Genomic DNA, 25,125 nt, shown 5'->3' on the forward strand with positions numbered 1-25,125 from the left:
TGCAACCCTCAGCCAGGGACACCCAGAGGAAACCACAGCTGCCCTGGCACAGCCACACTCCTGTCCCAGCAGATCTTGCTCAGCCTTACGTGGGGCTTGCCACAAAAGAGACAGGCTGGCAAATCCAACTTCTTAACACACCTCTGAGGGTGGTTATCCAGAGCACCCAGTGCAGGATGTTGTGCTGACACCTCAGACAGTGACATCAGTTCAGGTGAACTGGGGAAGTCCTCAGGTGCGGTTGACAGGAGCACCCTCTGCAGAGAGGCATTGATAGAAGGTGCCATTTTATGATTTCTATTCTTTATTATCTTTATTTTGCCTTGGCCACACTCAGAGACCCCCATTTAGGCACCGCACAAGGGGTGGTTTTTCCAAATCCACCCTTAAAATAAACTTGACTAACATTTAAAGGTTTTCAGGGATAAGGTGATGAACAGCATTTCGTTGAAAAAGAAATGTTAATTGTTAGTGGTATCACTGTCACAATTTCAACATCTTTTCTGTTAGAAAGAAACCAGACATTCTTACAATGACTGAAAGTGTTAAATGCTGTGCTGAGAATTGAGGGGGGTAAAAGAGGGTAAGAAGGGTCATTTAATTGTATTATGATAATTCAAAGGCACTGAGTGACTAGAGTACACAAAATTCTCATTATCTTCAGTTTTCTGCTCCTGTGAGTCCTTGAACAGAATTGTTCTCCCTGTGCAGGCAGAAAAATCAGTGAAATATCCCACTGCTGCTGAACCGTGTTATCATAACAATTTGGGGTGTTTCATTCATTCCAGTTATCTCCGTTGGAAGTGTCTGAGGGGAGGGAAGAGTTGCTGACAGGAGGAAAGGGTGGGAGGGAAGGGTGTTACAGATGGACACCACCAGAATTCGCTTCAGGCAATGACGTTGCTTAGAGCTGAACTTCCAGCAGATCCGCCTTCATTAAACCGTGTTTTATCTTCATGTCATAATTACTTGTTGTCGTTTCAATTACGTCTTTTTGATGTGTTGAGATGGCAGCTGGGCCCTGTGCAGTGCCAGGTTTGTGACTTTTGAAATCCAGACTTGTTATTTGGCTTTGCTGGCTTCCTGTAGGCCTGTTGTGTGTGCTCTGCCAGGGTGGGCACCCTCTGAATGGGCAGTTCTGGGGTATGGAGGTGGGTTGTAGGTCTGTGTGTGCTCTCCCAGGCTGGGCACCCTCTAAGTGGGCAGTTCTGGGCTGTGCAGGTGACTCATGCTGACTCTTTGTGAAGCAGTCCCTCTCCCAAAGGAAGCAGGTACGGCCAACACACCTGGGTGGGATCAATATATCAATATATTACCTTGAAATAGTGAGGTGGGAGAAATAAAAACCTGCTGCTCCAAAGTCCAGGCAGAATCTGAGTTACTCAGGAGTCTCCAGCAAATGCAGTCAGTTGGGTTTAGTAGGTACAGATACTTCAGGGCAGGATCACAGGCCAAGGAATGCACATCAGAGCCAGAAATCCCTCACCCACGTGCGGCTCCCGGTGCTCCCCGGGCACTGCCAGCCTGAGGCTGCTCTCCCTCCCTGCACTCCCAGCTGAGGAGAGGGGCCAGGAGAACAGCCTGGGAGTGCCGTGCCGAGGGAGGGGGTGCCGGGCTGGGGCTGTGCCCCCCACCCTCCTCCTGCAGCCCTCCCGGGACACAGCCGGGCTCTGGGGATGAGGGAACACATGTCCACCCCCATCTGTGCCTGCCAACACGGGCTGGCCACCGGGCTGGTGGCCGCAGCAGGGACAAGGCAGCCCCTGTGGCAGAGCTCTTTCCAAGCCCTGGGCAAGGGTTAATTGGTTCAGACTGGTTGCAGAGGGCAGCAGTGCTCCCCAAACAGGGATAACACATCTGCTTGGCCAATGTGCCAGCCCCAGGAGCCTCCTGCATGGCTGGGATCCCCAGCCGGGAATCTCCGCTCCCTGGCTCTGTGTGCTCAGGGAACAGGGAATACTGGGCTTGCTCCAGCCAGCTCTTTTCCTTCCATGCTGAGAGGAGGAGTGATTTAGGATTTAGGAGTAGGATTTGGCACATGCTCATTAAAAAGCTTCCCAAGCAGAGCTGTTTGGGATTGTCTTCTCATAGGAAAATGTACTTGTTGGAGAGCTCAATTTTTATTAGTTCTCTTCAGAATTAAGCATTTCCTAGATAGTTTATCTGTTTTGTAGCCTAAAGGCTGCTCTTGTAAACCACTTCAGAGCAAAGATAAAGCTTCTTTTAACCCCCCAAAAGACTTCTCATGCTGAGGGCTCTCTATGGTTATGTATCCTACTTTTATTCAGATGTCTCGTTTCTGCAGCATCTGATCATCCCCTGGCCATGTGGTGGCAAAACTTTGCCTCCTTCCATTTGGTTCTCTCAGAGGTTTTTTTCAGAGACAACCAGGGGATGGAAGGAAAAGGAGAATGGGGTTTTACAGAGTATGGACCTTCATTGGGGGCACCTGATGTTTCTGTAGGGAGAGCTGTGTTCCCACAGGGAGCCCTATGGCGACAGAGGAAGGGAAGAGGGTGCTGGAGACCTCCTCAGAGGGGAAATAAAAAGCCAAAAAGGCCTTTTTTGTGTGTGAGTAATTCCTGATACATAAAGAAGACCCTCTGGCCAGAATTTTGCATCAGCTGAGGCTGAGTTTATACTTTGGAAAGGAGGAACACGAGCTCCCTGCTCAAGGTGATACGAGGGGAACCCAGCATTCCTGCGAAGAGGTGGCCAAGGCTGGCACCTGGGAATTTACTGCTTTTTCTGCTGGAGGAGAGCAGGAAAATGTCACATGTGCCTGCAGAAAAATCCTGTTTGACATTTCCTTTCCATTCAGGAAAGCCATCGCCACGCAGTCCTTCCCAATGTGTCACCATGTTCTCAGTGAAGTGAACAAGATTAGAACATATTGTTGGGAGGGGGGGGATGAATCATTTCCTGTTTTAAAAAATGGCTTTTAAACCTTCAGCTTGCCTTTAGAAGAGCTAAATACCAATAAAGGGCAAAAATCAGCGTTGTGCTGGAGGCCTCTCCCCTTCCTCACCGGCGTGACCAGATTTCATCTCTTTTGTCTGGATTGCAGTCAGTGCAGCAGCTTTCAGAGGGTTGTTAATGCCAGGTTCTGGCCTATACTTGCTTTTTTTAAGCATGACCATTATTCTGGTTTGTGCAGCCCTGTAGGTGGGCCTGGCCCTTTGTGGGCGAATAAAAAGGCCCCATCTTCTCCGCAGAGCTCAACATTTCAGTGTGGAGCTCCCATTCTGTGTTTCCAGAGCACTTTTATAGAACACAGGGCAAAGAGCTGGACTCTCCTCCCTGCAGGGACACATGAAATCTTTCAGTGACGTCCCTCGATTTCCCTGAAGAGCTTGAGAAAAAAAAATGCCTTGTTCAAGCTGCACTCTCAAATATTTCAGCATTTAAAGTGAACCCTGGGCGTTGGTTAGGAGCAGTGGTTCCTCCATCGGTCTGAGCCTCAAGATAGCTCTGCCTTAATGAGAGGCTGTTTTTAAGAGCCTGCTTGGCCACGAGAGAAGGTCTGAGAGGTGCAAAAGAATCAATGGAAGGAGAATGTGTGTTCTGAAGAGTAGAACAGGGGAGAACTGAAACCTGCTCCCATCATTAGTGGGATTACACAAAGCATGAATATTGCTTTGTTTTTCCACACTCCTGCAAATTCATTACTTCCTGAATGCTTACAAAGTGAGCAATTAATTGGGTACTCTCTCCTGAAGTATTGTTTGTAAAACAAAGGTTGTGTTCTAAAGGAAATAAATCTAAACCTGCTGTTGGATGCTCCAAGAGCACTCTCACAAAATGCATTTTTATTTTAAAACCCAGAGGAAGGCAGCAACCCCCTGAATGTTCCTGTGTGCCCATGGGCAGCAGGGGAGGGGGATTCTGCCCTTCTGCCCCCTCAGGTGAGACCCCACCTGCAGAGCTGCCCCAGCCCCGGGGCCAGCAGCACAAGGACCTGGAGCTGCTGGAGAGAGCCCAGAGGAGTCCCTGGAGCTGCTCCAGGGCTGGAGCCCCTCTGCTCTGGAGCCAGGCTGGGAGAGCTGGGGGTGCTCACCTGGAGAGGAGAAGGCTCCAGGGAGAGCTCAGAGCCCCTGGCAGGGCCTAAAGGGGCTCCAGGAGAGCTGCAGAGGGACTTGGGACAAGGCATGGAGGGACAGGACACAGGGAATGGCTTCCCACTGCCAGAGGGCAGGGATGGATGGGAGATTGAGAAGGAATTGCTCCCTGGGTGCCCAGAGAAGCTGTGGCTGCCCCTGGATCCCTGGCAGTGTCCAAGGCCAGGCTGGACATTGGGGCTTGGAGCAGCCTGGGACAGTGGGAGATGTCCCTGCCCATGGCAGGGGGCGGGATGGATGATCTTCAATGTCCCTCCCAACCCAAACCATGTGTGACCCCACGATGCCACGGCTGTGGTTTGGATTCCCCACTCCCGATGCCCCAACACTGATACTGGGAACTGCGATTCCCAGACTCCCTGATGGGCCCTAATGATCCTGATGGGAAAATTCCAGCCTTGGCCCTCCCAGGAGCTCCCAGTGCCAGTGCAAGGCTCTCAGTTAACAGCTTGTTATGCTTAAGGAGTAAAGAGCACGGGAAATTATTATGGCCCATATGTTACTAAAAGGGTTTTAATGTGGATTAGGGGCTTATGTAACGTGGGGGCCTAACCCACATTGGCCTTAATTTATGGTGTTTTCTCCTTGTCTTGAAAAAAAAAGGGCTTGTTTCCTAATGATAAGCTTGAGCACTAATTTAATTTACGTTTTACTGCTCTTAGGCACAATCAGAACACATTGGAATAAACACTCAAAGCCCCTTACGAAACTATTTGTTGGGTTTGCCATTATTCTTTTGGCTTTTTTTTTTTTTTGAGCAATGTTCTTGTTTTCCCCTGATGAAATAGTCTACTTAGGTTTAATTTGGAATTACAGGAGCCACAAATTAAAACAATGAGTCTGCTGCAATCTGTAGTCTCTTTGGAGAAATGAAAAAAAAAAAACCGTCAGGAAAGTTCGCCAACAACGGGAATTTTCCAAGCCCCTGGAATAAGCAAAGACCAGAAGAGAGCTTCAGACATATAAAGAGAATAAAATCAAAAATAAAGCAATAAATAAAGCAAAAAATAGTCAAACTAAATAATTAGATAGTGCAGCTGGTGGGGGAAAAAAAAGGGAGAGGTTGAAATTGGTGATGAATTCTAAGTTTATCACAAAAAGAACTTTAAAAACTCCAAGTGCTGAAGTGTATTTTCTATTGTTTGTGTTTCCCAACAGACACTGCCATCCCTCCAGTGCTGCATTTGGGAAGATGTGGGCTGTGTTTTTCAGAGCAGACATATGTTTGCTTGTGATGTGTCAGGGTTTTGTTGCCAGCTTGGTGTACTCTGGGGCAGTTCTAAAATGCTGAGCTGTTTTAGAAACAGTTCCAAATTAAATCAGAAATGTGCAGAAATTCAGCCTCTCTGCCAGCCAACTAAAAAAAAAAACAAAAAAGACAAAAAGCCGTCTGTGTTTTGTTATCTGGTATTACAGTTATTGCTAATTTGAAAAGAATCTCACAAATTCACGAGGCATTCCCTCCCTGCACACAAGCCAGAGGAACATGTGCCCAGTACCCATTTATTCACATACAGAATTGGTTTTATCCTTGCTCTGACTAATTCACCAACACAGAAATTGGAGGGGTTTGGAGATTTTCTCTGAAATTCCTGAATTTCTCCTGTCCAGGATTAATCTCTGTATTTCGAATGTCTTTGCATACATCCCTGTCTCTTGCTCTGGCCTCGAGGCCACCTTGGGGAACAGGGATCAGCTGTGTGTCTGAATCCCTGTGGGATCTTCTCCTGGCTGCAGGCACTCAGTGCCTCACCCTGCTCACACCGTGGCCCTCGTGGGAAGGTTGAAAACTCCAGAGCTTCTCTGGAATCTCTCATGCTGAATGCCAAGAAATCATTAATTAATCACTTCCCAAACACTGATAAAACTCCAAAACAGTTTTTAAATTCCTTCCCCAAACTGTGAATCATTCCTGCTAGGGATGCATTTGGGGTGGGTTTTTTCCCCTCTGAAAACCTTTACTAAATGTTATTTCCAGACTGGAATATCGTGATGTCCTGAAGTGGTCTTTAGGTTACCTGCAAACATTTTACCTTTTCAGTGGTTCCTCTTAATGGCTTCTCAATCCTCTTTTTCCCCCCCCGGATTGTAATTCCATTTTTAAGTTAAATGTTATTATCGTGGATTTGTGTTTTGACTTTTCAGCCTCCAAAAAGGTCAGATTTGAATAGTTTATGGCCTCCTTTGCCGAGAAAAAGTTCAGGGGCTGCATCTTGAATCAGGTCACATACTCTGCTTGAAACTAAATCAAGAATGGCTTTTCCTTTGTGGGTTTTGGGGCCAATCAATTGAAGAAGCAATTCTTTACAGTGTTTAAATTAATGCTGTCTGCAGGAGGCCCAGTCCTGACGGGGACGGAGTCTTTGTCAGCACAAAGCCCAAGCCAGAATTCACCTCCATCCCAGCCACACCAGCACACACGGAACACTTGCCTTTTTTGATTCCAAACACTCCTTAAATTCTTCTTTTCCCCCCTAAACCTGCCCTGCTTACCCCAGTTTTCTGAGATGCCAGTTTGTTCCTTCTGCTGGCTTTAAGCCCGGCCGGCGGGTTTGTGTGTCCTCAGCGTGGCTGGGAGCTGTGGCCCTGCACCCACAGGCACAGCCACTCCGTCGGAGGCTGCTGCCCGGTTTTCTGTCTGTGCTGAAGCGGGGATGTCCTTGTTGAGCTGGGCTTTGCTGTGTTCTCTGTTTCAGCCCATCCTGTCCCTGAGAATTCAGCATTTTCCACCCCTGGGAAAGGCACCCTCCTGCAGCGAACGCGCTCGTCCGCGTCCTGCCTTTCTCCCAGCCTCAGCTTCGGAATTCCCTTTCGCTTTTTGATTTTAATTCTCAGTCACCGGGCTGGATTTGGGATCCTCCCCAGGCAGCAACAAACCTCCCCTGTCCTTCCGTGTTTTCCATGAAGGGCTGAGGCTCTGCCCCTCCATCCAGAGAGCCCAGGCCTTCTCCTGCCTCCCCAGCTCCCATCACAGCACTGCTGACATTGGTCATGATCATTTCTGGGCTTCCCCAGCTCTGCATTTGTCCTCCTGGCAGGCCAGGGTGGCTTTTCCCTCATCCAAGTACTTTCACAGCCATGTCAACGCTTATGTGCCAGATAATTGCAACCCTCTGTGCTATTGACCGAGAGGTGTGTGACAGGAGCGGCAGGGAAGATGCAAAACCCAGCTTTATCGGACACGTTCCCCCTCTTCCCACGTGTTTTCTGTGCCTACAGAGCCGTGCACAAGTGCACAGCCATCAGCTGGAACAAGCTGGGAAATCATCTTGGAATCACCGCGTGAAATGTGCTGAGAAAGTCAATTTATGGCTCAGCTGTGGCCTTTAGGAACCACTTAGGAAGGCGGGGAGAAGGAAATAGGTGACATCACTGTGTCACCGTGAGAGTGCCGGGGTCACCTGGTGCTTGGAATGTCGTGTGCCACCCCTGCCAGCCCCACCTCCTCAGGAGCATGGAAAGGAGCAGGTGAAGGGATGTTGAGAAGCATTTGAACCTTGATAGTGTGCCCCAGACAAACCATTTCTGGGTATTTTTACCAGAGCCCTCAGAGTGGGACCAGGCTGGAATGACCCTCACCAGCCTCACTTGGCCTTTCCACCTTCAGCTGCAGCACATCAGCCCCAGGAGGGGCTTCAGCTCCAGTCTGAAGGTTCAGGGGGAGAGGTGGGACAGGTTTATCTCTGCTCCCTGGCCTTTGCTGGCTTGTTGTTTGGATTTCCTGGACTAACTTGGCTGCTGAGCACTGGATGGGTTTTGTTGCTGCCATCATCTCGATGCTGCTTGCCTGGATCAGGAGCCCCACCTGTTAGAGCCCTCAGGAATTCCTCAAGGACTGAGAGGTAAACTGTGCTGAATTGGGAAAGAATTGGGAAAGGAGAGGCTGAAAAACTGAATAGCAAGGCAGCAAGGAACAGATAAAAGGGACTGTGCTGCACTGGATTAAAACCAATCCTGTTATCAGAAAAGTGTGTGTGGAGCTCATGGACAGAACAGAGAAACCAATCCAGCAATGTGAGGTCTCGTGCCCAGCAGTTGCAAAATGTGTATGGACTGTGCTATGTGAAGGTTGTAAATGTATAGGTAGAGCAGCCTGTAAGAGTAGGTACAATGTGTAAGTAGGTACAATGTGTAAGTGCTGGGGTATGTAGAAGCTGTAAAAACTATAAGCAAGTAAGAAAATGCGTAAGTAGAGTGATGTGTATCTGTATAAGTAAGCAAAGGGTGTAAGTAGGGTATGATGTTGAAGCTGTGAGGTGTGTGAGCACAGGGGTGTTTTAAAAAAGGAAGGAGTTTCTGTGTAATCAGATTGATTCGTTGATCAGAAGGTGTGAGTTCCTGCAGAGGGAGGTGCTGGGAGCATGGGGGGGCTCCTCAGGAAGGAGCCACTGAACAGAGCAGGACACTTCAGCTTGGAAACCAGGCAGTTCCAAAGGGATCAGAAATTCTGAGCAGCAGGGAGAGGGGAAATAAGGAGTCATTATTCCCTGCTTCTGCACACACAAAGCCCAGCACTGGCCCAAGGGAAGCACCAGTGGCCTGTCAGGGTGAGCAGAAAGCAGCACTTTGTCACAAAGGCCCCAAGGGGTGACGCTCACCCACAGGCTGTGACTTGCAGAGTGCAGGCAGGAAGCAGCAGCCCCTCTCTGAGAGACAGAAAGGAGGTCCCAATCACAACCTGCAGATTAAGAAACCCCTGAGATGCAGGTGGCTGGAAATGGGGAGGGATAATTGCAGGCTGTGTTACTGAGCACTGGCTTTGACAGTTCTTCCTCCGCTGTGCCCTTCTGCTCCCAGCAGAAGGGACAGGGAGCTTTTGGTCCCGTTCCTGGAGTAATCGGGGATGAAAATGAGGATTCAGCTCTCAGTGTCTCTCTGTTGCTGGCCAAAGGCCCTTGGTGGGATGTTACTGTTCTCCCTTTGCTGCTCTCTGCACACAGCAGTGAAAACACTGCTTGGAGGGCTTACAGCTTTATGGCAAAAGCATTTTTCATCTGGACACACAGTTTAACATTCTAGGTGGAGAAACAGCCTGAGGGGAAATATTTCCTTTGTGGATGGCACAGCTAGGGGTGCAACTTTCCACAACTGAACCAAATGGCTTTAAGTTATGCCATGCTTGCCATCAACTTCCAGGTGTATTTGTCAGAGCTGCCACTGAGGCAGAGAGCAACAGGGTGAGTTCAACCTGCTCCTAACCATAAATAACAAAAAAGACACAAGAGGAGACATTAAAATCCTGCACAGCATTTTGTTTGCAATAACTAAAGCAAAAGCGTCTTCCTGAAATGATTCAGCATTGACCTGCAACTGAGTTTCATATCCCCAGGGTTAATTTCTTGTTGCAACCCTCAAACAATAGACATGTTTTTATTGGACGTGCAGATGTGGAGGGAATTGGAATCAAACATGAGCCGAGGAGCCTTCTTGCCATCCCCTCAGTGCTGGTGAGGCCATGTTTTGGGAAGTGAAATAGAACAAACAGGACCCACCCAAAGGAAACGCTCCGTGAAAAACCCCAAGCCAACGAGGGGGCTTTAAAATGCAGACTGGTTTTACAGCCCCCTTTAGACAAACGGGAGAAGATGAAGAGATGTGAACACCATGCTTTGAAAAGGGGAAGATATCAAAGACTTATTTTGCTCTTTTTCTGAAATCAAATCCTTTGAGAAGCCACAGCTGTACCCGAGCTGGGAAGCGCACCCTGAGCTGAACCTTCCCTTTGAATTCTGCACAGCTGGCACTTCAGGCTTTCATCTTCCACGGATACTCCAAAGTGCCTCAGTAACCACTTGAGTGAGTTCATGCAGCCACACAAACATTCCCTAATGCAGGACCCGAGGTGCCAAGCAAGTCTCCTCCCTTCCTCCGGTGGATCTGGTGAGGGAAACACTTTTAGCCACCTGGGAGCTGAGAAGGGCTTGCAACTTGTTTGGAATCCCAGCTTGCTGGCACTACTGCTGCTCTCCTGGCTGCCATTCTTCCCTGCTCCTAGGCCCTTGATCATTTATAGAATATTCCAGCTCAACGTTCTGTACATGGAAGGGGCAAGAAAAGGAGCTCTAATCTTACCATGTGCTTAAAAAATATATGCAGCTGTGGGGATTATTTTCTTAGCTCACCTAGATCACAGTATGGAAATGAGGAAATTGGGCTGTAAGTTATTAATTCAGCTGCTTTTCCATTGTGCTGGGTTCCACCTGGAGCTGTTAAATTGGCCTGGGAAAGGTATCACTGAATTCAAAGTGGGAAAGGAAAGAGCAACAGTCAGAAATGAAGGAGCTCCACAAGCAGAGGAGGCAACACCTCTGCACAGCTGGAGAGGCAGGAACCTGCTCTAGGATGCTGGAGACCAGCAGGAAGAGCCTGGCAGAGCCTGCTCAAACAGCCATGAAACGCCAGAGTGAGGATGGTGAGTGGCAATCTCCAGCCATGCCCTGGGGAATTGTCAGGAGTTCTCTACTCCCACACCTATGATTTTGGGAGGGGCTGTGGGTGCCAGCTCCCTCTCCCTGCCCAGTGGGGTCTTTGCTGGGCTGGGGGTTTATTTGCAAGCCCAAGCCTCCAGCACAGTTTATTCCCTGCCGGTGAAGCAGCAGCACCACAGGACTCTGCACTGTTCACTGGCAGCGAAGCCCAAATTAATTCCAACGTTGGCTCCTAGTCCAACAGAGGGAAAAGAGGCAACCTGGACACAGTAACCCTGGGAAGAAATCCAAACCTCCTGTGAGGACCCAGATGGCAGCAGGCAGAGCCTCCTTCCTGCTGCCTTCTCTAATGACCTGAACTCCCTTCTCGCTGGGCTTCCACAGAGATGAGCCCCTGAAGCTTGTTTTTCCACAGCCTGGAGTTTGGAATCGAGCTCCGAACACCCAGCTGGTGGATTTCCTGGCTACCTCGTGTGAGCTTGTACCTCGTGTGAGCTTGTACCTCGTGTCAGCTTGTACCTCGTGCTTGTCCCTGTCCCTTGGTGCCTCCCCGGGCTCGGTGCCACCTTGTGATGAAGGTCATTACCGCTTCCAGGAGCGCAGCCAGCTCCGGCTCCCGTGTGCACACCTTAATGATGCACTCATCAGCACGCAAATCCCACTGCTCCCGTCTCCGCTCTGCAGGACATCTCCAGGAGACACAGAGGGGATTCCAGGAGCTGGGCCCACCACAGTTTAACCATGAGAGCCCCCTTTCACACTCCAAGAGCAGCCCGTGCAAGGATGGGCTCAAACATGTGGCTAAATGTTTGCTGAGTGGGCCTCAAAACACAAAAGGAGGGGAGAGTTTCCTCCTCCAACTACCCTTTCAAAAATAATTCCTTCTGTTTCAGAGAAGTGCTGCTGTGAGGAGCTCTGGTTGCCTGCTGTCAGGGAGCTTTCCTAGCACAGAAACAAAAGTGAGAAGCATGCTAAATGCTGCTTCATGGGAAATAATTATTCCAATGCATTGTCTGAGTGCTCCTATAAAAGCTGCAATTAATAAGAATGCAGACTCTAGTCTTCTCATGCACAGTGCCCAGTTCCTTCAGCTTAGCAGGCAGCAAAGCCTGTGCTATGAAACACATTTCCACTCCCTAATTAATAACCTGATGATTTCTATCAGGTACAGCTCTTTGTTTGTAATTAGTGAAGCAAATGAGGCTAATGTTTTTGTCACAGGGTGCTGAACAACGCCTTTTCCCCACACTGTAACCTACGCCAAGAAAAGCTCTGTGGCTTTTTCAGTCCTAACCTAAACAGCCTCAGGATGGGGCTTAGTCCCTTTTATAGTGGAAGCTGTGGGCAAATGTGCATTCAACACTTGGAAATCTAAGAGTCCCCAGAGAGCAGGGCTGTGTGGGCAGGGCTGTGTGGGCAGAGAGGACCAGTGCAGCCTGAGGCAGAAATAATGCCTGGGTCCCATTTTAGGCAGTGTTTGAAAGGTGTTTCCCCGCAGAGTGCATTGCAGGGGAAGCAGCACCAGGTGCCTCTGTCTCCCTGCTTTCCCATGGTCTGTGCTGGATAAAGCTGGGAATACTCAGCCTGTGCAGATGGATCCACACATGCAGGCAGCTTTATTTCAGACTGCAGGCTCCAGCTTTCAGGAACAGCCTCGGGCCCTGCCTCAGGAGCTCCTGTGTAGTAGCTTTGATGTGACAAATGTAGTCACACATGCGCTAAGACAGAAATTAAAGGGAACAGGGAGAAGAGTGAAAAAAGAGCCCTGATCAGTGCTCAGGATGATGGATTGACTGAGAATGAGACACCAGCCCTGATCCCTGTGGAGCAGGAGCCCTGCTGGTGAGGAGAGAGCAGGGAAGAGCAGGAACAGCTTGGAAAGCCCTGCAGTTCCCGAGGGACAGAGTCCCAAGGGAAGAGCTGTGCTCCTTCCAGAGGTTCCCAGAGCAGGCTGATCATGGTAACATCTTTGGCCGTGGCATCACAAGGTCTGCTCTGACCAGACCTCCTGGTCCCAGCAGCCCAAGCACTCCCTGTTGGAAATGGATCTGCCTTCAGCTGTGTTATCCTGAATTTATGGCTGAGTAAGGAATGTGCAGGACTCGTTACCTGGATAAATGCTAAAGGTGTCAAAATAATGTATTTAATTTGTAGAAGTCCAGAATGAGAAAAAGCTGATTTACAGGCAGACAGTGTTCTGGTCCCTTTCCAATATTTTTGCACATAAATACAAAGGTTGACAAATGGAGCTTGTTTTTTCCGTGGAGACTACAACAGCTCTTGATTTAGTAAACCACAAAAGTCAATGTATTTAAGCAAATAATTTCTTAATTCATTGTAGCATTTTAATGACTCAGTGTTTATTTTGATTTAAGGCTGTTTTTTAAGCCACCTCAGTTCCTTGCTACTCACGTAGAATAGATAATCCTCTCTGGCATGAAGCAGGCACTGCTATGTAAATATAAAAAGATCTCTATAACCTTAAAACACTGCAGAAGATTCATTGCACTAATCCTGTACCCAGTAATAAGATTCAAGTGTCTCATGGGAGGCCTCAGTGATCCCTGGCAGGAGCTGCCTGACCCGGGAAGGTCACATTCCTTTTGGACAGACCTCAACATCATTTAGGGGTTCAAAGTTCTTTTTCAAGCATTGTTTACCCTGAGGGAGCTCCAATCAACCAAACCCCTCTAGGTTTCCCCATCATTCTTATTTAGGTAAAGCAAGAAAATGTCTGATTTCTGGGGTTTATGGGTTTAGAGCCTTTATTTCAGTCTCTACGCTTCAGGCTCACAGTCTCTACTTCAGTTCTGTGCTTCCAGTCTCCTGACTGCAGGTGACTTTCAGTGATTAGAAAATCCACAGAATCAGCAGGAGGTTTGGGGGTTCCATGCTCCAGAATATCTGAAAAGACACAGAAAAGAGGGAAATGCAAAATGTCCCTGTTTGTCCCACGAGGTGCAGTATCCAGCCCTGCTGTTGCCAGGGGTGGGAGCAGCTGGATTTCTGATTTCCAGACGTGATTATTTCACATGTGAGTGAAATAATCTCCATGGGGGTGCAAAGGGCTGCCCCACAATTGTGGGGCTCCCTCTCTGACATCAGAGATCAGCACTGACCTGTCAGACATTGTGCTTGCAACAGCATCTTGGGCTTTGAAAGGAAAATGTCAGCTCTGCTCTGGGCTGGGGTAGAAAACCAGAAGAGAGCAATTCTGAGGGAGCTCTGGGTTCTCTCCAGTTCCTCCATGAGTGGCCATTAAGTGATGTTTTACCTCACATCTCACCAGACCCCCCAGAACGTGTGCCCTGCCTCCCCTCGTTCCCAGTACACCCCCAGACTGGAGCCCCAGTCCTTGAGGGCAGCCCTCAGCACCTCCTGCCTGAATCCATTTACAGTGTGACCTCGGGAAATCAGGTCAGCTGCTGTAAATGTGGAATCAGCCCACGATGCCACCTCCATCCTGAGTCCCCTTCCTGACTTCTGTAGGAGGGGAATGGATTCTTGTCAGACTTGTGTCTTCATTTTACCGGGTCTGCTTTTGACTGCATCCATGTTTCTTGGGTCAAAGCTTTGTCCCAGCACATGAAATTGTAGATACTTAATTAACAGCTGGAAAAAATGAGCTAATCTGGCGCATTTTTATCATCCTGATAAGGATCTCCAGACTATTGTCAGATCCTTTTGCTTTCCTAATTCTTTTGCAATTGTGACATACGAACACAAAAAGATTTTTGATTTTCCCCAAAAAACTCTGAATTCGCCTTTCATTATTTTTTGACAGATACGTGTGTGATCTTTCTAAAATCCCTTCATTGTCTTTTTGCTCTGTCCAGCATCCCTTAGCCAAAAAAGGGAACAGCACAAAAAAGAAGCAAAAATTTGGACAGTGCCCCACTTCATACAGTGAGTTCAGCCTTTGACCTGCCACAATCAGAGGTGAAAAACATGGCAGGATATTTCTTTTTCTCCAAACTGCTTTAGGCTGATCACTCTTTGGCTTTAAAACTCTGTGTGTCGTTCAGACTCCTACAGGTGGCATTTCAAATAAATATCTTCATGACACAGCCCACATGAGTGTCAAAATTCACAGATATTTGGGAATTCTGCAAGGCTTGTGCAGCTGAGCCTCTGTTTCTCAGCCCCCTCACGTGCAGGGATTTTGGGGCTGCGGATTCTGAGAGTTTTCAGTCTAAAATTAGCAGCATTTCCCCATTAACAAGCAGGTATTTATTTGCTTTTGCACATAAACAAGGCTGCAGAGCTGCAGCACATCTGTGCCCATGCAAGAACAAAATAGAGCTGATCAAGCAACAGCAGCATTTTTATTTCATGTGTTGTGTTTTTTCCTTTTGTCTCCTGGTTGCTCTCAAGGGCACATCTTACACCAAAAAAAAAAAAGTCTAAATAGACAACCAGAAAGCTGAAAATTTGCAGAATGTTTAGATGTCACTTCCAATAAGTGGGTGGCTGGGTCAGCAAATTCAGAGGCCAACATGGGCCAAACCTGCTGCATAATCTGCATATGGATTTGTATTGGTCTTTCTCCAAGTGATGTGCTGTCACTGAGAAGAAATGTGGCTTTTCCAATGGCCAACTGCTTCCTTGGAAAAGATTATTTGTCAAATCTGAGTCTCAGCATTTAGCAAAAAGGAAAAACAGAAGTTGTCCTTCTTTTGAAAATGTTGGGTGTTCAGCAAGCCTGGGAGGCTTATAAAGGTTATGTAGGCAGTAAATCCCGAAATCCCAAAATGCAGCCACGTCTGGAGCTTCCCACTGGCCAGGGCAGGGAGGGAATAAGGGAAGCATATAGAAATGGAAGGATATTCACAGGAAAGGAAGGAATAACCTTATAAATGCCTAAACTCCCGAAGATGAAGTAGTAATAGTCACATTTTCAGCTTTCTGTCCTGTTCAAAGGATGCAAAATTCCTTTGTGACCCAAAGCACTCAGCTGGTGCTGTGTTTACTGTGTGACATCAGGAAAGGCACAACCAGGCACAACCATCCCACAAAGCTGTCTTCAGCTGCAGGGCAAGTCTTTTAGTGGAAGGGATTGTGAGGTGCTCACTGACAGACGTTCACTTTGTTCACTTCTGGAAATACCAGCAGCTTTCCTTCCCCTGCCATTTCACAGCCAGCACCTGGCTCCTCCTGGCCACATCCTGGAGCCAGGTGAGGCAGCTCTGACCCTTCCTCTTCCCAAGCAATCAGGGCAGCCCAACATCCACGGGAGCAGAGAGGGAACGTGGCCAACAGAGAGCTGTGGAGGGCAGCTGTCAGCTCTGAGAAGTGAAGATATTTTTATTTAGGGAGGGGGTTAGGTTTTCTTTTTTCCTTTTTCCTTGGGTTGTATGGAAGCTGCAGCATAATTAACAAGATCAAAAGACAAGGAGCTACTGGAGTCCAGTGGAGGCCACAAAGATGCTGAGTGGTCTGGAGCATGAGGAGCCACTGAGGAGCTGGAAAATGCAGGCACACACTGTGTGTATGTCAATGGTCTGCACAAACCCCAGCCTCGTGTTCCTGAGTGCATGCAGAGACTGGCAAGCAGATGAGCACATTTATGACAAGCCTGTGACTCCTCAGCTGCTGGTGAGTTGAAATTTGCTGTGTGAATGTGCCGTGGAGCTGCAGCAGCTGCTCGGGCAGAAAGGCCTTCACCACCCGGGGAAATTGAAATCAAAATGTTAAATAATTATAACCCCTTGCAGTCCCACACTCTGCAGACAAAGTTCTGACAGGAACATGATGTTCTTTTCTTGCCTGATTTGCATCCTGAAGAGTCTGGGTTATTCCTTGGGATACAGCAACGTGCTGTGCCTTGTGTTCCACCTCCTGCACTGTCAGAGGGTGCTGGTTCCTCTCAGCCTCTGTGCTCAGCTCAAATCCTAAATCTGGGTGTTCCTCTGAGTCTTTGTGCTCAGCTCAGATCCTAAATCTGGGTGTTCCTCTGAGTCTTTGTGCTCAGTTCCATCCTAAAGCTGGGTGTTCCTCCTAAATCCTATCAAGCCGTGGGAGGCCAGGGGTGGGGAGATGATGCTCTGGCCACAGGGGAGAGAGGGAAATCAGGAGAAAGCCCCTCTGTAGTGGTGGTACCGGGTGCAGGTTCCCATCCTGCTTCTCCCCAGGCACTCAGGAGCTTGTCAGGTAGGAGGAAAGGGCAAAAAACCCTCTCATGTCTGGCTGAGGAATATAAACCCACTAAATTTATTCTTGAGACACAGCAAGCTCGAGCAGGGCCCTCTCAGGCCTCTCACACATCCCACAATTGTGTGTATGATGATTTTAACAACAGCAGCTCCTTGGCTCTTACTCCATTCCGTGCACATTCACTGCATGGGTTTTGCAGTGACAGTGGGGGGTTATAGTGAAGAAAAACAGCTTTACAATTTTTAAAACCCCAGCTTTTGGCCCCAAATAAATGTGTGTTATCTCTCAGGAGGATGTCTGCTGGCTGCAAGGCACAGTTATGGCAAACAAGGGTAGGTCAGGCCTGCCTGTGATTTGGGCTCGGTGCTCCTGCCCACATTTTCGGAGAGCTCTGGCAGATCTTGGGCAGTCCTAGGGAGCAAACGAGGTGTGCACACCCCAAGGCATCACCCAGACTGCAGGGAAGAGCCAGCAATGGAGGAGACAGCTGGGAAATGCAGGATGCTCAAACCCTCTTTGCCTGGGGGGGGTGAGTGAAGAGCCAGGACCTTGAGCATGTTCACAGGTTTCCTTCAGCTGAACTCCTGAACATCCTGCAAACCTCCTTCCATTGCACTTGGGGGCTTTTAACCCAAACCCATCTATACCAGAGCAAAATCATTTTCATTTTAAGGAAATAGAAATTTATGACTTTCCAGAATCATATATCAGTATGGGCTCAGCTGCTCCAGTGTTTATTAAAAGGAGCTCACAATCAGCTTTTTCCAGGGGTATAAAATCGCTGCAGGGAGTGGTGCCCCAGACATTCCCTTCCAATTACCCTGAACTGTAAGACTCAATTGCTCTGAGTCATTCCATTCTTCAAATGACTGTTTTCATGGATGTGATTTAAATTATGCCAAAGGTTTTAAATTAAAGTCACCCTTGTCATGCAAATATTTAATTTGTATTGATATATTTTTAGCTATAAACCACCGTCTTGATTTTTGGAAAAGGCTTTTTAAAATTCATAGGAGTGCTTTAGTACAGCGCTGTGTTGGTTGTGACACGAGGTATCTGTCAGTCGCTCACTCCCTGCCTGACTGCTGAGGCTGGAGAGGTGAAATTCCACCCCAGACTCTTTCAGAACACCAGAGGCTGTTGCCAGGCTTGTGTTTTTTTGGGGGAAAAAAAAAAAAAAGAAGAATAAAAATAATACTTCATAAAGGAGGGCTTGCAAAGTCTTGTAACGCTTCCTGAGCTGGTGGAGTCACCCCCCTGCAGGAACAGCTGAAGTGTTTTTCTGAAGAAGAACTCTGGTTTTAGTGTTCAGCATTTTAAATAAGTGTTTCAATATGAGAACTTTAAAGAGTCAGAGTCCAAAAGGTGAGCAGAAATAGCTTGATGCAGCCTTTCAGCAACTGGATATTCACAAACCCATTTCTTTTAATGTGGGCTCTCGGTTGTGTCATAGTGAAATTGACCTGATGCTGCTCCCAAAAAATAAAAAGAGGAGTAATAAGGCCTTATCTCTCTACTCAGCCACTGATGTTTAGCAGACTCAGAGGAAATCCTCTCCTAAACATGGCTGTGAACAGCTAATAGGGGCTGTATTTTTAAGGGACACTAACAGTGTCTTGTAGTCACTGTCCCTCCTCTGAAACTCCCACTAGGAACATTTTGGGCTCAAAGCAGCTCCTATTTGCACTCTCAGTGCGTGTGGAGAAATGGGCAGTGGCTCTTAGACTGCTGGAAACCCAATAAAACTGGCCCTGGAGGCTGCTCAGCCCTGTGTGGGGCCAGGGAATCCCTCACTGACCACCCTGAGCGAGTCCCTGCACTCGGTGCCGCCTTTGGACGTCGGGTTCGATCCGCCCTGAGTGAGCACAGACAGAACCTGTGGAGGTTGGGCCAGAAATCACCCATGAGGTGGCACAAATGGATGTCACCTCAGCTGCTTCTCCCTCTTCTTCTCGTGAGACTTCATTTTCCTGACGATGGATGCAAAGGCCCCCCCCAAGTACTTATTAACATCCCACTGGTTATTCCCACAGCTGTGGCCCGGCTGGTGCCACCGAGGCTGCTTTTACACCAAATTTACTGTGACAATTACCCAGCAGACCAAGAGCAGAAGGAGATGGAGCTAAAAGCAAGCTGGCAAGCTGCGTATGGCTTCTTAAAAAAAGGTAAGTGGAGCACCAAAGGCAGCAAGCACCTCAGAGAGAACTTTGCTGCTTTTCCCTTCCTTGCACAGAATGCTGATGAGGGCTTTTTTGGGGAGGGGTGGGGCTGTAAACAAAAGTATTCCTGCAGCTTTTGGCTGTGAAGTAGCAGTCAGGGAAAGCCAAGAAGGTTTCGTAACACGTTTGTGTTTGGTTCAAAGATGCTCTCTCTTTTTTTGCAGCCACACTTCATACTCCCTGCCTACCTAAGGTGCATTTAGACGCGCAGCGAATGGAGCCGTGCTTCCCGAAAATGTGTCTGGTCAGAGCGGGAGAGCACGCCTGCAGGAACGTGTGCCTGCACACACACGAGGGAGGGGATGCTTCCTGCAGCCTTTGCTCCGGGGATTTTGCTTTAGCTCAGGAAATCTGGGCCCCCCTTTGCTCTGCGGGACGGGTCTGACTTTGCTCTGCACTGTTCCCTTTTCCAGGTGGCCTCTGAGGCAAGTACAGAGAATGTGCTCGGAAAAAGTGTTGTCATCTCAAGAGGTGATTTAGGAAACAGAAAACCTGCAACAATGTTGGGTTTTGAACATCTCCCAGCACGCCAGAGATTCCCAGGATAAAACCAGTGGCACCCTTTGGTCTAATCAAAGGTTAATTGAGTCTGCACTGTCAGTCAGGCTGAAGGAAGTGGAGCAGGATTTGAGAGAGCAGCATCAAAAAGCCCATTTAGTGATCTGCAGAGGCTGTCAGCTGCTTGACAGAAGTGAGCTGAGCTCTTTTTAAAACAAGCTTCTCTTATTAATAGTGCTTCTGGTTTCTCTAATTATCTGTTCATTGTTCTGTAAAAGACTGAGCACTTTTAGCACTCCAGCTAAGAAATCAGAATCTGCTGGTACATAGCAATGTAATGTCAGAGAAGCTGACCCCAGCACTGTTTGTAACAGCTGGTGTCTCCCCCTAGGCCAGCCCAGACCCCATCTGCCTCTGCAGACACAGAACATGAGCCTGATTCTCTTTTTATGCATCTCACAGCATCTCCTGATGAAGCAGTCAGCTGGGTTGTTCCTCTGCTGCTCTCTCTGTTCTCCTAGAAACAGTGGAGATAAAATGACAGATATTTCGAATAAATGAGTGCTTTGGTTTGCAACAAAAAGCAAGAGAAACTTTTTTTTTCCAGAGAAAGGCAATAGGAGCATTTCATGTGCTCTTGTCTTCTCCTGTGCCTCTCGAGAGCCAGATGAGGGAATTAGAAGGTGATGCTTGAAGGCTACCTTTGCCAGAACAGGAATTGTCCCCATGTCTCACCAGCCCAGCTCACAGGTCCCAGATACCTGGAGCAAGTGACACAGGAATTTGGATTTTAGGGATGTCTCCAGAGAGGGAGGCTCCACGCCCTCCTGGGCAGCTGTTCCGGGGCTCTGCCCCCTCCATGGACAGAAATCCTTCCTCAGGTTGAGGTGGAACTTGTTGTGTTTCAGTTCATGGCCACTGCTCCTCATCCTGTCACTGGCACCACTGAGCAGAGTCTGGCAGCATCCTCTGACAGCCCCTGGGGCCATTTGTGTGGATTGAGGGGCCATTTGTGTGGATTGAGGGGCCATTTGTGTGGATTGAGGGGATATTTGCGTGGATTGATGGGATCCCCTCTCAGCCTTCCCTTCCTCACACTGACTGGGTCCAAGGCTTTGTGAAACCCTCCACACTCGTGTCCTTTTGGAGCAGGAGTTTGAATTTTCCTTCTGAAGGGTCTATGGCCATAAGTCAAACTCACTCTGAAATGTAAACCCATCCAGGTGATTACTGGTTTCCCATTCCCAAAGTCTTGCTCTCTTTCTGGTTTTTATTCAGGTTTGAGATGGTTTTTAGCAAATGTACTTCATTGTGCAAATTGGATCTAAGCAGTAATTTGCCACTACCATTTTATTCATCTGGAGTGACAGCAGTCCCTTCCTCATTTGTGTCACTTTGCCACCCAACACGGTTGTGTTCCAGCACCTCCTACACCAAATCAACAGTAGCCATGAAATTATTCATACATTTACAAGCCTGAGACTCTCTCTTCTCACCTTTGGGTAAAAGCTCCCTTTAGGCTAAATTGAGGGAGTTAATTTTTCACATCTTCCTTCTCACATGGACCAATCCTTGGTTGGTGCTGTTTGCTTCTGAAGGGTGTTTGATTTAGGCTGGTGTGGTTTTTCTGGTAACAAGCTGAAGCATGGATCATCAGTGCACCCGGGAAGTGAGTTCTGAAGGTGTCCTAAACAAATATTTCCTAAGTATGTATTTGTTCTTTGTGTCTTGGCGTGTCCAAATCAGATTTGCTGATGACCCTCTTTGGTTTCTCCTCTGGCAGTTTGGGCAAATGTAACTTATATACAATGGTCAACCCCAGTAAAGATGTGATGGGACCATTGTCTGCAACAATTATTAATTCTTAGAATTTAGCAACCAGGGTGTCTGGCATTGCTGCTTTGGTGCAATCCACTAATCATTGTCATTATCTGTCTGTTGCAAATGAAAATATCCTTGTCCTTTGACAGAGCTCTGTTGTTCCATCCACTGTGACCAGAGATGCTTTCCAAGCATTTGCTGAGAATCAGACTGGGATTTTAACAGATTTCCCTTCCAAATTTGTTTTTACTCTTCTTCACTCGTTTTGCATATAATATGACTATGTAAATAATAAAAAAGGAGAACTGGTATACAATAATTGCATGGATAATATCAGAACAATCCTCACCAATTCCTGCTTCACTCCCCCACCCCAGCCCTCCCCTGCAGCTCCAGCAGCAGCAGTTGTGGCTCCCTCTGTGTGATGTAATTTTGCCAGTGTGTGCTCGAGGTGCTCTGGGTGTTGACACAGAGATTACAGGGGTTTTACTCTGACCTTGGCCAAAAGGAGAAGTGTGGGCAGCAGAGAAGGACGAGCAGTGTGTGGGTGAGGATTTGGAGGCAGCACTTCTGAAAGAGACCAGTTCACCTCCCCACTTAATCCCAGGGAGTAATGAGGAATTTGGGGCCTGTTCTGATCTGAACGTGCCCAGGTTTAAATGGATCCAAGGCAAAGAAAGGCCATTCCTGGGGCAGAACATTGCCCTTTGTGGAGGCTGTGGCCCATCTCCTCTCCCCCTGGCCCAAGCTTGTTCAGAGCACAGGTGCCAGGGCGCAGTGGGGAACCTCAGGCATCACCCTGAGTGTTCTGGGAGGGTGCAGGTGGCCGCACACGTGCACAGACAATACTCAGGATTTCTTTGGAAAGCAGGCTGCATTTCCAAGCCACACATCCTTTTTTTCCCCACAGTCCTATCCAATTCCCCTTGAATGCAGCACAAACACAAGTATTCGCACACACTTTACATACCCATGTCTGGTCTTGTCCATGGCATCCTCTCCTAAGCTTTTTTTCATGCTATCGAAAAGTTTCTTTTGCCAAGTTTTCTAAAATCTGCTTCTACATTCACTAAGGCCACGATCAGTGATACAACATGAGATTTCCAGTGATGGAAAAGTAGGAAATGATCAATTTAGGTCCATCCTCAAAGGCCAGTTAAACAAGAAGCACAGTAATAAGGGGCTGACCTGCTCACTCTCACTGCAAATGCGAAGCTACGCCTCCCGTCCGAGGGCAGACCTTATCCCTCTGTACTTCCCTTGCAGACAGGAAATCCAAGGGTCCTGTTCACAATGCAGATTTTTCCACACAGCCTCCAGTCACAGCAATCATTCCTGGCTCTCCCTCACAGTGCAGAGCTCATGCCCTTTGCCAGGCGGACGCTGCAGCTCCCTCCAGGCGGATTTCTGTCACCAACGCTGTCTGTGGGTCACTTGTAGAGCACTTGGGTACCCTTGGGGTGAAGTGGGGTGCATTCTGCTTTATTTCCTACTGAGTCTTTGCCTAGATCCTTAGAAGTTTTTTTTGCTATTTGGCACGTGCTGGTTGGTGTTGTAAAGCATTTGAACCTTGATAGTGTGCCCCAGACAAACCATTTCTGGGTATTTTTACCAGAGTCCTCAGAGTGGGACCAGGCTGGAATTACCCTCACTGGCTTCACTTGGCCTTTCCACCTTCAGCTGCAGCACATCAGCCCCAGGAGGGGCTTCAGCTCCAGTCTGAAGGTTCAGGGGGAGAGGTGGGACAGGTTTATCTCTGCTCCCTGGCCTTTGCTGGTCTGTTGTTTGGATTTCCTGGACTAACTTGGCTGCTGAGCACTGGATGGATTTTGTTGCTGCCATCATCTCGACGCTGCTTGCCTGGATCAGGAGCCCCACCTGTTAGAGCCCTCAGGAATTCCTCAAGGACTGAGAGGTAAGCTGTGCTGAATTGGAAAAAATTTGGGAAAGGAGAGGCTGAAAAACTGAATAGCAAGGCAGCAAGGAACAGATAAAAGGGACTGTGCTGCACTGGATTAAAACCAATCCTGTTATCAGAAAAGTGTGTGTGGAGCTCATGGACAGAACAGAGAAACCAATCCAGCAATGTGAGGTCTCGTGCCCAGCAGTTGCAAAATGCGTATGGACTGTGCTATGTGAAGGTTGTAAATGTATAGGTAGAGCAGCCTGTAAGAGTAGGTACAATGTGTAAGTAGGTACAATGTGTAAGTGCTGGGGTATGTAGAAGCTGTAAAAACTATAAGCAAGTAAGAAAATGCATAAGTAGAGTGATGTGTATCTGTATAAGTAAGCAAGTGAAATGTTGAAGTAGGTAGAATGTATCAGTAAGTAAGGTGTATAAGTAGGGTATGATGTTGAAGATTTGAGGTGTGTGAGCACAGGGGTGTTTTAAACAGGAAGGAGTTTCTGTGTAATCAGGTTGATTCGTGGATCAGAAGGTGTGAGTTCCTGCAGGTTGGGGTTTTTATTCCATAATCAGTTTAAATGCAACGTCCCTTGTGCAGGTTAATTACATGGCTGGGTAGTGACTTGTAGCTTCAGGCTCTTGAGTAGGGAACGAGGCCAGTCATTGATGCATTGGCTGTTTTAGTGCCTCTGAGCTGAAGTCTCCACCCACAACCTGCAAAGTGGTGCCTTCGCCAGCCAGGTAAGAGCCAGGTAAAATCTCTTCTTATGTGAACCTGCCACTGACTTCAGGAGGATGAGGTGTTGGGCAAAGGAGCCAGCTGAGAATCCAGGGAGTTGTGTCAGTATCAGTGTGACACCAAGGGAGTTATGTCAGTATCAGTGTGACATCGGGGGAGTTAGATCAGCTTCATATCAGTGTGACAGAGGGCCAAGTTCCCAGCCTGTCTGGGATGACAGCTGCTGGCTGGAGAGCATGGAACGAGACCCCTGGAACAAGCAGCTACAACACCTCTGTGGAATACTTCACAAAAAAAACTACCTGAGAACACGTTTTGGGGTGAAAAAACCTACGTATAGCTCAGAAACCATGAAACCCCAGAGATCCTGAGCCACAATACTCAGGGGGAATTGAGCAAGAGCATTTTAAGCTGTGGTGTGTGGGAAACAGGCACTACCTTTGTTTCTGGGAGAGGGATGCTCATCCATAGCTGTGATTCTCTGTAGAAGTGAACAAGAAATCCTTTCCAGCACCTTTGAAAATCCCCATTTCTTAAAAAAAATAGATGTCACTGACCACTGGAGGCATTTTTTCCCCTGAGGGAGAGAGGAAGTGGAAGCCTAGAGTGCCAATGTCATTATGCTGCTAATTATAGGTTCCTCTCCTGAGCTGGTTAGCAGCTATTTTGATTAGCTGATGTTCAAGACCACTTACTGTCAGCCTTCTGGCAGTTCTACCCAAATAAAATATTTGTTTCAGGCAGCTCTGCTCCCCTCCTTAGGTAAGGCAGTTGCGTGCAAGCCTGCCTGCGTCTGTTTGTATCCGGTGTCCCAAAGGCAATGTTTGTTTTCTTTCTTTGGGTAGACAGAGGAATCGGTGCTCTCATGTTTTATTCATGGCAGCATTTCTTGTGAATGTGGCCTCCATACGTATTAGAGGCAAAAATATCACTAACAGTAACGCCTGGAAGACTTTTTCCTTGTGTTGCAAATGGACGCACAAATTAAATCACTGCTGTTAATGCCTGCCCACTCCGTAATTGCAGCCCGCTTTGGAATGCTGCTGAAGCGATTATCTCCGTTCAGAATTGCAAATCGGGAGTTGGTTTTAATCAGGCAAGTAGGACACCTCATCCCGAACAAAGGCAGTGGCACAGGTCTGTAACACGTCTGACAAATCGCTGTCGGCTTGGCAGAACGTGTCCAATGCGCCTCTCTCGCCAGCCCGGCTCCGAAGGAAGCTCTGGCTGAGCGCCGCTTCCC

The 25,125-nt window shown here is 48.0% G+C and overlaps 1 long non-coding RNA gene across 4 annotated transcripts in view; it reads left to right on the forward strand.

The window, feature by feature from the left end:
* Positions 1-21,532, forward strand: part of LOC138117059 (uncharacterized) — a 70,245-nt gene extending 48,713 nt beyond the window's left edge. For 2 of the 4 annotated variants that reach the window (XR_011154489.1, XR_011154481.1), the window contains 2 exons: positions 18,733-18,864; positions 19,083-21,532. This is a non-coding gene — a long non-coding RNA (uncharacterized lncRNA). Of the gene's footprint in view, positions 1-7,039; positions 7,961-10,696; positions 16,142-18,732; positions 18,865-19,082 lie in introns of those variants that run through there. The other 2 variants (XR_011154491.1, XR_011154490.1) reach the window with 2 other exon arrangements.
* Positions 21,533-25,125: the final 3,593 nt, after the last annotated feature.

The sequence above is a fragment of the Aphelocoma coerulescens genome, chromosome 1 (genome assembly GCF_041296385.1).
Source record: "Aphelocoma coerulescens isolate FSJ_1873_10779 chromosome 1, UR_Acoe_1.0, whole genome shotgun sequence".
In the NCBI taxonomy this organism is placed as follows: domain Eukaryota; kingdom Metazoa; phylum Chordata; class Aves; order Passeriformes; family Corvidae; genus Aphelocoma; species Aphelocoma coerulescens.